The sequence below is a fragment of the Dipodomys merriami genome, unplaced genomic scaffold (genome assembly GCF_024711535.1).
Source record: "Dipodomys merriami isolate MVZ:Mamm:240054 unplaced genomic scaffold, mDipMer1.0.p SCAF_263, whole genome shotgun sequence".
NCBI lineage: Eukaryota > Metazoa > Chordata > Mammalia > Rodentia > Heteromyidae > Dipodomys > Dipodomys merriami.
In genome coordinates this window covers 921,561-939,205 of record NW_027204082.1, presented here as the reverse complement: position 1 = coordinate 939,205, position 17,645 = coordinate 921,561, and positions in this window count along the sequence as shown.

The following is a 17,645-nucleotide window of genomic DNA, read 5'->3' as shown; positions in this document are numbered from 1 at the left end:
GGAATCAGAACTTACCCTGTACCACTGAACTAGTAAGGGAATGACTACAGTTTTGGTTTTTGGTTTTTTTTTTGGATCCGGTTGTGGGGCCTGAACTCTGGACCTGGGCACTGTCCCTCAGCGCTCTACCACTTGAGCCACAGGGCCACTTCCGGCTTTTTTCTTTTTGCTTATGTGGTGCTGAGGAATCCAACCCAGGGCCTCATGCATGCAAGGCAAGCGCTCTACCACTGAGCCACCTTCCCAGGCCCAGGACTAACTACAGTTGAACTCAGATGGCTTTCCTAAGAGGTCTATGCTTTTCTTTGCCATAAAAGGGATATTGAAAGAAATGGGGTTGATTGCTGCTCTCTTTGTTGGGGGGGAAGGGGGGCTGGGGGTGTCATGGGGCCTGAACTCTGGGTCTGGGCACTGCCCCTCAGCTCTTCAGCTCAAGGATAGCGCTCTACTACTTGAGCCACAACGTCACTTCCTGTTTTCTGGTGATTAATTGGAGTTAAGAGTCTCACAGACTTTGGGGCTGGCTTTGATCCTCAGTCCTCAGATCTCAGCCTCCTGAGTAGCTAGGATTACAGGTGTGAGCCACCGGCGCCCGGCTCTGCTGCTCTCTTTTGAGGCTGTTGCTGGAGACTGAGGGGATCACTAGGAAGATTCTAGTCTCCTTTCTGTTGCCTCATTGTAACTTAACTCCCAAGAGTGTGCTGAAATCCTGGGAGTGAGAAGGTACACCTGAGTGTCTTAAGTACGCACACCTCCCACCAAGTTCCTTGTTCTTGGTGCTCCTAGGCCTGCACATGGAGGGAAATAGGTTCCATACAGTTGACACAATGATTCAGCTGCACTTCCATTTATGACAGAATACAGTAATGCACAGAGACCCCTAAAAGCCTCGCGGACAGGCTTTTGGAAAACCAGTCCCTGGAATTCTAAAAATTCCAGCTAAAAATTCTGGCAGTAATACTGAGCACAGTTAGTACTCTCATCTCTCTCCCTGAGCTTCTGAAAAGAGCCCCAGGGCTGTGAAGTCAAAATCAGATAACAAAGGGATCAGTGTAATAAAAGAGGACTTTGTCTTTCCCCATATACCTTCTCTAGCAATTTAGATTTCAACATGAAGATTTCAGATCCACCTTTGCTGAACACTGAGGGTACAGACTAGGAGCTGACAGTGTCTCTGGAGACAGCAGGAAAACATTCCTTACTGCATGGAGCAGCAGGAGACCACAAAGTACTCAACTTTGAGATGCAGCTTCCTCTCCAGGCTTCCAAGGAGCACTGGATGATGAACTTTTGTTTTCTTTGGAAAACATTTTCCCTAGAGAAGACTGACAAATGTGACAATTTAATAAAGATAAGAATTCTCAGCAAGCAGTTATTTCTTTCTGTTTATTGTTCAAAGAATTTTTTAATTTCATTTCAATTTTTTTCACTTCCTGAAGAAAAAAACAGACCAAGAAACATTTGACCAATATATTCTTTACATATCACAAATGCGTCCCTCAAATGTTGGGTCTTTTTGTATTTTTTTAAGTCTGTTGTGAGACTTGAACTCTGGGCCTGGGCACTGTCCCTGAGCTATTCAGCTCAAGGCAAGCACTCTACCACTTGAGCCACAGCACCGCTTCCAGTTTTCTGGTGGTTTATTTGAGATAAGAGTCTCACAGACTTTCCTGCTCAGGTTGGTTTTGAACCATGATCCTCAGATCTCAGCCTCCTAAGTAGCTAGGATTACAGGCGTGAGCTACCGGTGCTTGGCTGGTTTTGTTGTTGTTGTTGTTTGTTGTTTGTTTTTAGAGAATAAAAGCAATGTTATTTGTTGCTGACTTTATGGTCAAGTCATTTCTGATAACATGTTTTTTTTTTCCTCAAAATATTTTCTGAACTTTATGACTGTAACTCTTTAAATGTCATGGCATCAAGCAGCATCCTGCCTAAAAGTAAGATCAGCTATCATTGATGGCCTCACAAATAGTCCTAAAAACCATGCCTACTATATGCAATGAAGATCAAATGTAAATGAATTTTAACTAGAATCTTAATTTTAAATTAGAATTAATTTTAATTAGAATTGTTAAGCTTTTGTTTGGATTAAGAAAAGATAGGTAGTGACTTCATTGTTTGGAGAATAAATGAGAATGAAAGGAGAACAGATACTGCCATTGGATTTGACTGACAGAAATTCAAGTAAAGTATTCCTAGTCGTTTTGAATTAAGGCATAAAGCATCCCCATAAGGTATGGGGCTGTTCTTTCACTCCCAAACCCAGACCTTCCTTTGTATAGAAAGAAAGTGAGGTCTCTTCAAATATCTGTTAAATCTTTGGAGTTTGGGGGATTTTACCAGAAGCTCACACTAAAAAAGAGGTTTCCTCCCCCCCAGACTGTGGGGAGAGATGAAATGTTACCCAAACTGAATGATAAAGTAATTTCCAGTGTGGACAGTCCATAACTATAAAAGTGGGAGCCATACAGTTCTTCTTCCCTAAAGAATGTCACACAGTTCTGTTTGTCAGTCTTCTTCACACATGTGACCTACCAAAATCTTTGACATATGCCAGAACTGGTTTGATAGGAACAATTATTTTCCCCATCCCCAGTTTCTTGCTCTGGAAATAAGGGAAGTGGTTTCTATCTCATTACCTCTTTTTCTAAGCCAATAATATTCAAAACATTATGGGAGCCAGCCAAAAAATTACCACTGCTAAAGAAACTTTAAAGGTTATTCTTGAGGGCAAAGGCATGCCTGGCAGTCACTGTTTGTCTAAAACAATTGTGAACTTTCTTTAGACATATACCGATCATGTGCTCTAGTCATTCTACTCCTAGTTATTCAAGTAAAGCAAGAGCACATATTCACACAAAGATCCACACAAAGATGAATCTTCTCCCACAATAGCTTCCAACTACGATCCTCATCAAGAAGTTAGTATATGCTGCGTTCCCAGTGGCTCATACCTGTAATTTTAGCTACTCATGAAGCTGAGATCTAGAGGCAAACCTGGGCAGAAAAGTCCATGAGACCCCATTTCTAAGATAATAAAGCCCTTGGGCTCCAGTTTGGAGACATGGCTTAAGTGGTGGAGCACCAGCTGATCAACAAAGCTGAGAATCCATTATCCATTTATTACTGTTTAGCAATAAGAATGAACAAACAAGCCAGGCACTGGTGACTCATGCCTGTAAACCTAGCTATCAGGAGGGTTGCAGTTAAAAGCCAGCCCAAGCAGTAAAGTCTATAAGACTCTTACCTACAATTACTAAAAAGCTGTTAAGTGGAGCTGTGGTTCACATGGTAGAGCACCAACCTTGAACAAAACAGCTAAGGGACAATGTCTAGTTCCTGGGTTCACACCCTAGGACTGGCACAAATGCACATACATGTGTGTGTGCACATGTGTGCACATGTGTGTGCATGCACACACACACATTCATCTTGAATCTCTCATTAGGTTGAGTGAAAGTCAGACCTGCTGGGCACTATGGCTCATATTTGTCATCTTAACCACTTAGGAGAGAGAAATCTGTAGAATTGTAACTTCAGGCCAGCCCAGGCAAAAAGCTGGCAAGACTCTATATCAAATAAACTAAATATGATAGTACACACTATCATATTTATGCAGGAGTCAGAACTAGAATTGTCATAGTAGAAAAACCATGGTCTAAAATTGGCCTGGGTAAAATTAAGAGCCCTTATCAGCAAACAAAGGCTGGGGGCATGGCTCCAGTGGTACAGTGTCTATCTATCAAGCACAGGTTCTGGGTTCAAACCCCAGTTCCATGAACACACATGCACAAAGTCATAAAGTTGTAGGACTTTTATGATTTGACCTAAGTCCCCAAGAACAAAGAACTACCATAGAAACTAAAGAGGGTCCCTCATTGGTGGATGGATTCCTGAGAGCAGGGGAAAGAGGCATTCTGACAGTGGCAGGCATCCTTTTTACCATGACAGACCTAATACCTGCAACCCTTCACCCTGCCTCAGGTGGTTTATCTGCCAGCTTAGGAACTGATTCTACTTTGGACTTTTAATCAGCAACTAGAAAACTTTAGAGCTCTTTGGTGATCTCTTCCCCCTCTCTCCCACCCTGACTGACTTGTTTTAATTAGTATGACTCACAGAATTATAGGATGGGAGATTTGGAAAGAACTGTTCAACCTCATGTCCCCTAGGAAGAAACTGAGGCTGAAACAGAGGAAGTGGGTGACTGGCCTAAACCAACACAGCAGAACAAGACTAAAAATTTCTGCCCTCAGGGAATCTCCACTGCATCTTGCTCATCTATGACTTGCTAACAATGTGCCTATCTTTAGCAGCCTCAACCCAGACCTTGAATCTTGTTTGATGGTCGTTTGGTTTTACTTTGAGATGAGCTCTCACTCTGTAGCCTGGACTGACTTGAGACGCCTGATTTCCCTGCCTCTGCCTCCCAAGCGCTGGCTTGCAGGCTGCATCACAACATCCAACTCTGTTGCACTCTTTTTCAGTGAAAGCTGTACAATGTCTGGGTTCTAGCTGTCAGTTCTGACATACTGTGAGGAAGCATAAGGACCCAACTCAGCATGTGAGTGAGTGAATAAATGAGAATATTTATGATTATTATACAACTTGGAAGAAATTATAAAGCCTGCTACATAAAGGAAATGGCTATGCTAAATTCCCATTCTTATTTTCATTTGTTATTTTTTAATGTGATGTTTTTATTTCTTGAGTAGAAGGCCTCTGTGACTGATAATTGTTTCTTGGTCATTACTGCTCCTTTTACTCATATTTTTTTCTTTGATGGCTATTGAAATAGCAGATATTTGCAGGGCACTGGTGGCTCAGCCTGTAATCCTGGCTACTCAGGAAGCAGGAAGTAAAGTCCATGAGACTCTTATCTCCAATTAACCAGAAAATCAGAAGTGGAGTTGTAGTACAAAGTGGTAGAGCGCTAGCCTTGAGCAAAAGAGCTCAGGACAGTGCCTAGGCCCTGAGTTGAAGTCCTATGACAGACAGACAGACAGAAAGAAAAAAAAAGAAAAAGAAAGAAAGAAAGAAAATTATTTTATACAGACAAAACATTCATCACAACACATTCTTGACTGAAATTGAATCACATTCTTCAAGTGAATCAGCCACTGCCGGTTAGTAAATTAGGCCTCTCTGGAAATTGAACTAACATTCAGTCCAACATGACTCTAATTTTGAGTAGCTGCTTGGCAGGCCCAGCCTGAGCTGTCTCTGCCCCCTTCTTCCCTCACATAAAGCCCTGTAGTGCCTGGTTTGGAGGTGATGGTGTCCTCTCCTGGTGACACTAAAGAGCCAATGGTTTGGGAGATAGTTCTGACCTTCTGCTTACCTGCTGTGCTGGTAAGAGAAGTGCTCTTCTTACAAACTTCCCAGAAAACTGATGATAGAGGGGAGCAGAATGGCCAGAGGAGAACTTTAGGAGGAAGATATCAGGGAGTTGGAATCAACCACAGTAAGGAAGCAGCACTAAGATTTCCTCTAAGTGGGGGCTGTTGGGGGTGAGGCTGTACACACTTCCCAATGATGACATCTTTCTGGCTTTCAGGGTCATCATCTCCTGAGGCCTTGGTGTTGGTGGTAAACATCTTTTCAATCACATGACTTTGTGGGTACTTCACCTGGGTCTAGGACAGGTGTCTAGCACTTCCTATTCTACTCATCACCAAGAGGACAGTAGATCTGGGCTTTGCTCCCAGCTCCACCACCTTGGACTATAGTAGACTCACATGTACTGACATGCAGACTGGTGTGAAATGAATCCTGTTGAGTCTTTTTTTTGGGGGGGGGAGGGGTCCGGTCATGGGGCCTGAACTCTGGGCCTGGGCACTGTCCCTCAGCTCTTCAGCTCAAGGCTAGCGCTCTACCAAATTGAGCCACAGCGCCACTTCCAGCTTTTTTCTTTTTGCTTATGTGGTGCTGAGGAATCGAACCCAGGGCCTCTGGCATGCAAGGCATGCGCTCTACCCCTGAGCCACCTTCCCAGCCCCCTGTTGAGTCTTTATCTGCTTTTCCAGCAGTTTATTTTGAGCAGATTATTTTCATGTCCATTATATAACCATGGCACATACCTAAAACCGTATTTTTCCCATCTCTTCCACTTCCTTGAATTCAACTCATACCCATCATTGAGACCCTAGTATTTGGGCAGCTGAATTGACTTCTTTCCTTCCTTACTTCCTTTCTCCCTCCATCCCTCCTTTTCTCCCTTGCTCCCTCTGTCCTTCTACTTATCTCTCTCCTTTCCTCCCTCCTACCTTCCTTCCCTCTTTCCCTTCTTTCCTCCTTTCTTCCCTCCATCTCTTCCTTTTTTTTATTCCTCTTTGTATATAGGGGATGTCGTGAGGTAGGGGGAAGAGGGAAGCGAGTTTTGCTATTTCATCCTGGTTAGCCTGATCCTTCTACCCTCTGCCTCCCAAGTGTTAGGATTATAGGTTTGAATCACACTTCACAAAGTAAAACTGTATTCATTCATAACTGTAACCTATTTATCCCTTCACTCCTCAGACCTCACTCTGGATTTAACCCCACTACTCTGGCAAAACTACTCTTACCAACGTAACCAGTGGGGTTTTCCATATTGCCTGCCCCAGGGAGTCTTCCTCACAAGCCCAACTCCAACTGCTACAAGGAGAACTGTAAGTTTCTCTTACTGTTTTTAGTTATTCTCTTCCAGGGTTCTCTTCTTCCAGCCATTGATTAGACTGATTAGATCTACCCCTGTTCATCTCCCCAGCTTTAGCCTATTCGGCTTAAGGAGCTTCATGTCTTTATCTTTTATACCTTGTTTTGATTTTGTAAGTTCTGCTTTCATAGTTTGAGTGTCCATCTTCACTTGTTTTTGGATTATTTCTTCTTATTGCATCCTGTTCTTTTTCCATAGATGCAACATTTTATTCTTCAGAGAAAAAGTACTTTTTGTAAAAACTTTATAGTTATACAGTTTGATATACAGAGAGGTTACAGGTAATTAGTACATTTCCTTTCACACAGTTCCCGCATTCTCTCGCATTCCCTCCATCCCATCTCCACCCATGTGTTATATAGTTCACTTTCATCAATGTCCAGTGTGCTTCACTTCTTCATCCTTTTTCCCTCAAGTTCTGTGCAGATGTACATGTGGATAAACCATATATAAGGTAAAGAATACAGAATCATCAGCAAAAGAGAAAATAAATTAAAAAATCTTGTTTCTGTATCTTTGGAGTTCATTTCAGTATATATATTATTTTATATAAATATGAAGAGGTGCTTAGGCATTATACCTTTGAGATTCTCTCCTATGACTATCTCTTTTGGTCTCACTGTATGTGAGTATCTGGAATCCTATACAATCTGTCACATCACAGTGCATTTTATATCTAACTTCTGCATATCAGGGAGAATGTACACTATGTGTCTCTCTGATATTGGCTTACCTCTCTTAACATGATTTGTTCCAGTTCCATCCATTTCCATGCAAATGAAATTATTTTATTCTTTCTAATAGCTGTGTAAAATTCCATCTTATGTAAGTACCACATTTTTTGGATCCACTCATCTGTTGTGGAACATCTGGGTTGTTTTTGTATCTTGGCTATCTTGAATAGTGCGTCAATGAACATGAATATGCAGGTTGTCTATATCATATCCTGGTTCATGATGCTCAGGGTAGATACCTAGGAGTGGTATGGCTGGGTCGTAGGGAAGGTCCATGTTTAATTTTTTGAGGAACCTCCAGACTGCAGTACAGTAGGGTTCCTTTCCCCCCACATTCACACCAGCACTTGTTGCTCAAATTCAAGATGTTGGCCTGTCTAACTGGGGTGAAATGGAATCTCAGAGTTGTTTTGATTTGCATTTCCTTTATGGCCAGGGATGATGAGCATTTCCTCATGTGTTTCTTTGCCATTCTTATTTCTTCTGAGAAGTCTCTCCTTAGCTCCCTTGCCCATTTAGTAATTGATTTATTAGGTTTGGGAGGGGTTCATTTCTTGAGCTCCTTGTACATGTTGGATATTAGGCCTTTATCTCATGTATTGCTGATAAAGATCTTCTACTTTAGTAACTATGTCCTTAACTATGCAGAAACCTTTTATTTTATTTTATTTTATTTGGGTCCTGTCATGGGACCTGAACTCTGGGCTTGGGCACTGTCCCTCAGCTCTTCAGCTCAAGGCCAGTGCTCTACCACTTGATCCACAGCGCCACTTCCGGCATTTTTTTTCCTGCTTATGTGGTGCTGAGGAATAGAACCCAGGGTCTCATACATTCAAGGCAAGCGCTCTACCACTGAGCCACCTTCCCAGCCCTGAAGCCTTTTATTTTAATGTACTTCCATTTGTTGAGTCTCTCTCTTATCTGTTGTGCCATTGGGACTCTATTCAAAAAGTTTCTGCCTATACCTATAAGTCATAATGTTTCTCCTACTCTCTCGCAGTAGTTTCAGAGTTTCGGGTCTGACATTGAGGTCTTTGATCCACTTTGCGTTGATATTAGTGCATGGTGACAAACACTTTTAGTTTTCTGCATATGGCTGCCCAGTTTTTCCAACACCAGGTATTGAAGAGACTATGTTCTTTCTACTCTCTCCCTCCCATCTCCACTCATGAGTTGCATAGTTCACTTTTATCAATGTCCAGTGCAGCCAGTGCACTCCACTGCTGTACTTTTTCACTCTTTTCCCTCGATTTGGCTTTGTTGAATATCAGATGACTACAAGTATGTGGTTTTATTTCTGGGTCTTCTAATCTGTTCCATTGATCTCCAGGTCTATTTTTGTGCCAATACCAAGCTATTTTCGTTATTATGGCTTTGTAATAGAGCTTGAAATCTATTGTGATACCTCCTGCATTGCTTTTTGTCTATAATTGCTTTGGCTCTTCTAGGTCTTTTGTTGTTCCATATGAATTTCTAGATTGTTTTCTCTATCTCAGTAAAGAACATCATTGGGATTTTGATGAGGATTGCATTGAATTTTTGACAGAATGGCCATTTTCACAATATTGATTCTACCTATCCATGAATATGGAAGGTCTTTCCATTTCCTGGTGTCCTCTTTGATTTCTTTCTTTAGATTTTTATAGTTTTCACTATAAAGATATTTTACATCTTTGGTTACATTAATTCCTAGGGCTGTTTTTTTATTTTTATTTTTTTTTGAGACTGCTGTAAATGGGGTTGTTTTCATGATTTCTTTTCCTGCTTGTACATTATTGGCATACAGAAAGGCTACAGATTTTTCTGGGTTAATTTTATTTCCTGCTACTTTGGCAACGTGGTTAATTAGCTCTAGGAGTTCAGGGGTGGAGTTTTTTGCGTCCTTTAGATATAAGATCATGTCATTTGAAAATAGAGATAGTTTGATTTCTTTTTTCCCTATGTGAATCCCTTTAATGTCCTTTTATTTATTTATTTATTTTGCCTTACTGCTCTGGCTAAGAATTCCAGGACTATATTGAAGAGAAGTGGAGAGAGTGGGCATCCTTGCCTTGTTCCTGACTTTAGGGGCAATGGTTTTAGTTTTCCCCATTAGTATGATATTGACTGGTGATCTGTCATTTATAGCTTTTATTGTTTTAAGGAATGTTTCTTCTTTTCCTAGTTTATCTAAAGTTTTTAACATGAATGGATGTTGTATTTTGTCAAAGGCTTTTTCTGCATTTTTAAAGATGATCATGTGGTTCTTGATTTTGGCTTGGTTGATTGGTGAATTACATTTATTGATTTGCTTATGTTACATCAGCCTTGCATCTGTGGGATAAAGCTTACTTGGTCATAATGCATGATTTTATAATTCGTTTCTGGATTCTGTTGGCTAATATTTTGAGGAGCTTTGCATCTGTGTTCATCAGAGAGATTGGTCTGTAGTTCTCTTTTTTTGCTAGATTCTTACCTGGTTTGGGAATGTGTGATATTGGCTTCATAGAATGAGTTTGGGATCGCTCCCTCTGCTTCTATTTCATGGAAAACCTTGAGGAGTATTAGTATTCGTTCATCTTATAAGTCTTCTAGAATTCAGTGGTGAATCCATCTGGGCCTGTGCTTTTCCTGTTGGGAGACTTCTGGTTACTTCCTCTATCTCCCACTATTGTGTTTGGGTCTATCTTGTTCTATAAGTGTGAAAGTATTTAACATATTTAGGTGCTCTATTGTTTGGCGTATACATACTGACTACTGTGATTTCCTCATCATGGATCATTCTCTTTATTACTATATAATGGTCTTGTCTCTTCATACTGATTTTAGTGAAAAGTCTATTTTATCAGACATCAATATGGCTACTCCTGCCTTCTTGCATGAAAGATCTTATCCATCCCTTCACTTCAGAGTTTCTTTTTATCTTTGACTGTGAGATGGGTCTCTTAGAGACAACAAATGGATGGATCTTGTTTTTTGATCCAATCTGTTGCTTTTTTTCTTTTGATTGGGGAATTGAGTCCACTAATGTTTAGAGTTATTATAGAGATGTGTCATGTTGCCTGCCATTTTCTTGATTTCCTGTATTTTGCTTTCTCTTCCTGTGCTTACTAAATTGGCCTTCTGGTGTTTTTTGTCTGATCTGTTTCTTTGGCTTTGATTTTCTTCAGATCGTACACTTCCCTTTAATGTTCTTTGTAATGCTGGTTTAGTGTTCATGAATTCCTTTAACTTTTGTTTGTCGTGGAAGGTTTTAGTTTCACCATCAAATGTAAATGATAGCCTCACTGAGTACACCAGTTTGGGTTGGCAGTTGTTGATCTTCAGGGCTTGAATTTTACTGTTCCAGGCTCTCTTTTTTTTTTTTTTTTTTTTGGGTCCGGTCGTGGGGCCTGAACTCTGGGCCTGGGCGCTGTCCCTCAGCTCTTCAGCTCAGGGCTAGCGCTCTACCACTTGAGCCACAGCGCCACTTCCGGCTTTTTTCTTTTTGCTTATGTGGTGCTGAGGAATCGAACCCAGGGCCTCGAGCATGCAAGGCAAGCGCTCTACCTCTGAGCCACCTTCCTAGCCCCCAGGCTCTCTTTAAATTGAGTTTGTGTGGAGAGAGCTGCAGTGATTTGGATTTTCTTTCATTGTAAAAAAGCCCTTCTTTGATTTTGCAGCAGTTAAAATCAATTCCTTGTTTTTCAAGTCTATGTTTTTACTATGATGTGTCTAGAAATGTTTCTTCTTGGATTCTGTCTACTAGAGGTTCTTTCTGTATGGCTTCTGTCAGGTGGGTGAAGTTTTGTCTCTTAAGATTGGGAAATTGGGGAAGTTCTCTGTTTTTTTACTGAATAACTTTCCAATCCCTTTAGTATTGAATTCTTTACCATTCACCAATCTCAACTCTGTGTAAATTTGATCTCTTGGCTGAGTTTGCCAATTCTTGGATTTCCCTATGGCAGATCCTGAGGTTTGATTTTTGTCCTAACTCAGCTCCTGATATTGTTTTCCGTTTCACTTATTCTGTTACCTAGACATTTCACTGTGGTTTGCAGTGTGGAAACTGAACCTTTTATGCTTCAGACAGTTCTCATAGTGTTAATTTCATATTTTAATGAAGGATATAGCATTTCTATCTCCGTATCTTTTGGGGAGTCCTGGATTTTGTCATTTCTTCTTTGTATTCTTGAAATTGTTTTGCATCTCCTTTTTTATTTGTTGTCCAATTCTGTCATTTCTTTAATAGTTCTTTAGTTCTCCATCTTTTCTTCATTGAAACTGGGGTCTTTCCTTTCCTGGATTGTCATGGGCTTTTGGATTTACTTTGTTGTCTTAATTGTTCATGTATCTCATAATCTTTTGGAGATTTAGGCATTTGGGTTCAGGGATCATCAGGACTGTGACCCAAGCTTGGCCTGCCCAGGTCTGACAGGTCACAGTGCCCTGTGCTTGGCCTGGGCTCACACTGGTGAATTAGCCCATGCTTGGCCTCAGGCCAGAAGCTCTTTGCGAGCTGGTGGACGCTTGGTCTGGTCTGGGGCAGGGGCTGAGAAGGCCTCTGGGCTGGTCATGAGCTTCAGAAGGTGCGTGGGAGCTTGTCTCTACTGCCTTGTAGCAGATTAGGTTTCCCTGCCAGCAGACATGTCGGTGGGGGAGGTTGGGTCCCAGTGCTGGGTGGCAGCTGGCCCTTGGCTTGGGGCTCGCAGCCCCCAGCCCCCCCTCCCCCATTTGGCAAGCTCTCAGTAGGCTGGTGGGTGCTTGGTCCAGCCTGGGGTGGGCGTTGGGGGGCTAGATTCAGGCCTCCAGGATGGGCATGAGGCTTCCAGAGCGGCAGGCTCCCCAGTGTGTGCTGGAGTTTGTGCTGTTTTGTAGCAGGTCAGGTTTCCCTGTGGACGGCCAGGACTGCAGAGGATACAGGGTCCTAGCGCCCACCCAGTATTTCTCGGTGGTCTCCCCCTAGAAGCCAACAGGTGGGGTGAGAAGGAGTGAGGAGGGGCTCTGGCCAATTTGTCCTCTTCAAGTGTGGTTCCCCTTCTTGGGTAGGAGGTAATTGCAAGCTTTCTGGGTCACGACCAGCACTGGTCTCTCATGGGGGCTAGGGAGAGGGGTCCCTGGCAGGGTTCTCACTGATCCTAGAATTGGTTGTGGGCTGACCAGCTGAGTATGGATGTTTGCAGTCTTTCCTTCCTGGTCTGTGTCACTGTCTGTGCTGGCCAAATCCTAGCACTGTGGAAACTCTGCATCTGAATGCTGCAGTATTGCTGGTTGGGTCCCAGAGTCCCAGGCAGCCGCAGCTCAACTTGCTATGTTCTGTAGTGGAACACTGGAGCTGAGGAGGGATGCTGATGGTGGTATGTGAGGGATATTGGGTAGGCCACCAGCTTTGTCACTTGGCACTCCCCACCCCCCACCCCCTCTCTCCTTACACATCAACATGTGGGTCTTTTTCCTGTGTCTGCTCAGTATCTCTGGAAAGACCTTCAGAGCTATGCTTAGCTGGGGGCCTGTAAGAACCAGGCAGATGGCAGCCAGAGATCTCAGGGTTCTAAAGATAGTTTAGTTTAAACCGCCAGGATCCAGCATGAACTTTGCCCAGATCTTGTCTTCTCTTATCCAGTTTCTTAAGGTGGGAAAGGATCTAACGGCTTTAGTTCCAAACGTTCTACTTCCCCTTCCTCAGTCTGCCTCTCCTCCCCACCTTGTGAAGAATGTGGTACCTCTATACAGGATTCTCCCTCAGGACCCTGCCTCGCAGGAGCTCCCTGCAGACAGCTTAGCTGTCTCCATCAGAATTTGCCATTAATTTGTTGGCATACTGGAAGCCTGTTTTTCTCCCTCTTCATTGCTATGCCAGGGCTTCAGGAGAGGCTGATAAAAGCATGTCTCAGTCCACCATACTTAACTGACAGTTCATAGCTGTTCACTATATTTGGGGAAGGTTCCTTTCCATCTTTTCTTTGTGGTGCTTGGGATCCAAACCAGCAGTGAAGTCAATTACTCTAACCACTAGCTACATCAGCATCCTTGAGCAATGATTTTTTTTTGGGGGGGGGGAGGGTCCGGTCATGGGGCCTGAACTCTAGGCCTGGGCGCTGTCCCTCAGCTCTTCAGCTCAAGGCTAGTGCTCTACCACTTGAGCCACAGCCCCACTTCCAGCTTTTTTCTTTTTGCTTATGTGGTGCTGAGGAATCGAACCCAGGGCCTCTGGCATGCAAGGCAAGCGCTCTACCACTGAACCACCTTCCCAGCCCAGCAATATGATTCTTAAGATTAATTTCCACACATTTACTCTGAAATCAGAAGTCTGTATTTTTCAGTTGCACTCACTTCTTTTTATAAAGTAAAATGTGAAGGTATGGAGGTGTCAGTTGAAAATGTTAGTTGATGGTAGAGTGCTTCCCTAGCACGCATGAAGCCCTGGGTTCAATTCTTCCATACCACATAAACAGAAAAAGCCAGTAGTGGCACTGTGGGTAATTTAGTAGAGTGCTAGCTTTGAGCAAAAAGAAGCTCAGGGATAGTGTCCAGGTCCTGAGTTCAAGCCCCTAGACTAGAAAAAAAAAATTTAAAGCTAGCTAGTTAGATATAGAAAGCTCACAGACTGGGAAAAAGATCTTTACTAGCTATGCATCAGATAAGGGCCTCATATCTAAAATATACTCAGACTCTGGTGCTACTGGCTCTTGCCTGTAACCCTAGCTTCTCAGGAAGATGAGATCTGAGGACTATGGTTTGAGGCCTGCCCCAGGCAAAAAGTCCCTGTGAGACTTATCTGCAATAAACCACTCAAAAACCAGAAGTGGTGCTGTGACTCAAAGTGGTAGAGTGCTATAACTTTGAGCAGAAGAGCTCAGAGACAGCACCCAGGCCCAGAGTTCAAGCCTCAGAACTGGGGGGGGGAGGGGGGGGTAGAAGTAAATATACTCAGAGCTCAAAAAATTAAACCTCCCCAAAACAAATCCTCAAAGAAACAACCCAATTAATAAATGAACTAAAGACTTAGAGAAACTTCTCAGAAGAAGAATGGCCAATAGACACATGAAGAAATGCTCAACATTTCTGGCCATAAAAGTGCAAATAAAAAAAATTGAGATTCCTCACCTCAGTTAGAATGGCCATTATCAAGAAAACTGTCAGTAACAGATGCTAGCAGGGGTGTGGCCAAAAGGGAACACTACTGCACTGTTAGTGGGAATGTAAGCTTGTTCAGACACTCTGGAAGGCAGTATGGAGGTTCCTCAAAAGATTAAACATAGAACGTCCTTATGTCCCAGCAATTCCACTTCTGGGCATCTATAGAATTGACCACACATCAGGCTACACTAGAGCTACCATCACAACCATGTTCCTTGTAGCACTGTTTACCATAGCCAAGATATCGAATCAACCCAGATGCCCCTCAGTAGACAAGAGGATCAAGAAAATGTGGCATATATTCACAATGTAATTATATGCTTCCATCATAAAGACTTGATATTGCTCCATTCGTAAGGAAATGGAAAGACTTGGAAAAAATTATATTAATCAAAGAAGCCAGACCCAAAGTAACATAGGTTGCATGGTATCCCTCATTTGCAATAACTAGATTGTGCCTATAAATGTACAAGTAAACCCAATGGACAAAAAGACAAATAATTGACACATGGACTTAAACAGCAGTCTATACACATTCACACAGTGAGAATAAAGCAGGATATTCTTAGGAGAGGATCGTAAGGGCCCAATAGCTTTGTGCATAAGATCATATAAAATGATGCTTATTGAAATTAACTTCAATGGAGGAAGTCTTTTATTATACTGTTTGCTGTTCTTCTTTCCTTTTTTCTTTGATTTACTCCCTTCTGATTCTGTTTTGTTTTTTTTTTTTTTATTCTATACCCTCTGTCTTGTATCTAAGTTTATCTGATTTGGGGAAGGGAAGGGGAAGCACAGAAACAGTGGGGCAAAGGGTGAACCAATTCAGCACTGAAACCCACTAGATACTATGCTGGAAATGAACTATGCAACTTTGGGGAGAGGGAAGTTGGGAGGGGAAAAACTGAGAAAATAAAGGAGGGGGTGACACTGTTCAAAACGAAATGTACTCATTGCCTGAATCATGTAACTATAACCCCTCTACATCACCTTCACAATAAAAATTTTAAAAATGTTAGCTAATGACATTTATGATATGCAAACAAAGCATAAGGCTTCTGATACCTTGTTCTCAACTACTCCAGCATCCGTGGGGTCTTGGTGGGAAGTTTTGGCATTTTGCATTCAGCAGGATGTCAGGAACTATTTTATGCCTCTGTGTGTCTGTGTGTATCTGGTACTGGGACTTTAATTTAGGGTCTCAGTATTGTCTTTTAGCTTTTGAAATTAAGGCTAGAACTCAGCCACTTGAGCCACAGCTTCACTTCTAGCTTTTTGCTGGTTAATCAGAGCTTTGAACTTTGATTCTCAGATCTCACTGTGCCTCTTGAGTAACTAAGATTATAGCCATGAACCACTAGCGTCCAGCTTCTTCTACACCTTTAATCACTTACCCACACCATAACTATGAGATAGGAACCTTTGTCCTCTCCATTGTTGAACAGAAGTACAGAGAAGTAATCAACCCAAATCTGCACAAGAAGGTGGACATGAATTTTTACTCTATGTGGTGCTAGGAATCACAGCTCAGCTAAGTATGTGCTACTGTATGTATACCAAGCAACACAGCCAGTCCCGAGGCCTGTTTCTTGGCCATTATGCTATGCTGATGGAATAGCTTCTTTTAATTAAAAGTTAAAATTTCCCCACCAGCTAGGCATGGGTGCTCACATCTATAATCCTAGCAACTAGGAGGCTAGATCTGAGGATCTTAATTCGAAGCCAGCTCAGGCCAGTCTGTGAGACTCTTCTCTACAGTTAACAACCAGCAAAAGGCCAGAAGTGGAACTGTGGTTCAAGTAAGTGGTAAGAGTGCTAGCCTTGAGCAAAAAAGCTCAGGGATAGAGTCCAGGCCCTGAGTTCAACCCCCAGGACTGGTGCATCTACACGCATGCGCGTGTGTGCATACATGCATACACACACACACACAAATCACACCTGCTGCTGCAGACAATATAAATATGTATAATATATATATATAAATAAACATATAAAATATAAAAAGTGGTAGAACACTAGCCTTGAGCTGAAGAGCTGAAGGACAGCTCCCAGCCCCCAAGCTCAGACCCCACGACTGGGCAAAAAAAAAAAAAAAAAGGACATTCACTGCCAGTCTCAGTAGGGATCACTTGCAGTGATAAAGTTGACCTGATCTCCATGGTCATCACCTGCTTTTCTTCATAACTTTACTACCTCAATCTCATCAGTAACCACTGGAGTTTTAGTCTTGCCAATTTTTTATTTCATCTGAGTGTAATCTTATTCTTGCCATCTTCTTTTTGCTGTTTTGTCAGATATTCTTGGAAATTACTTTGTGTCGCCATATTTTTTATGTGCTACAGCACTCCATTGTATGACTCTTACTACATTTTAGGAATATACCTACTCTGCCCACTTACCCATGGAGACATTCCAGTTATTCTTGTTGGCTAGCATGAGCCTGCTGCTGAAAGCATTCTTGCACCTGTCTCCTGATTCAGGTGGAGATCTACTTCAGCTGAGTTAAATTACCCAGTCACAATGAGCAGACATCTAACTTGCAGATGTCTGGCAGTTTTCCATCACAGCTGGATGCAGTAGTGTATGACACTGTTTTCCAAATCCTTGTCTTATACTTGAACTTGTCTTTTAAATTTCAGCCTTTCTTTAGGATTTATCTTTCTGTTCTAATTATGTTTTTCTTATGCACATTGGCCATTTCATTTTTTATGAATTTGCTTGATCAAGCCTCATACCCTTTAAACTGCACTGACTTCTGTTGAATTATGAACAGTCTGAACATGTTTAAACTCAACTTGTATTACTGATGTGTAGAAATTTAATTCATAATTATTTGTTATCAGGAAAACTTAGAGGAACTTTGAAGTCTACTAATTTAGGTAGTTAGAGTTTTCCACACATACAACCTGTCCTTAAAGAGTTCATGTTTTTATCTTTCAAATCCTTATACCTTCTATTGTTTTCTTGTCTATATGCAATGCTACTGCTGCTGCTGACATCATGGAGAGGAACAATGATGAAATATATGCATTTCCATATGTGTATCATATACATGTATGAATATGAGAAACAGTACCCATTACTCTCCAACATTAAGAAGCTCTGCTACCTCATGATGC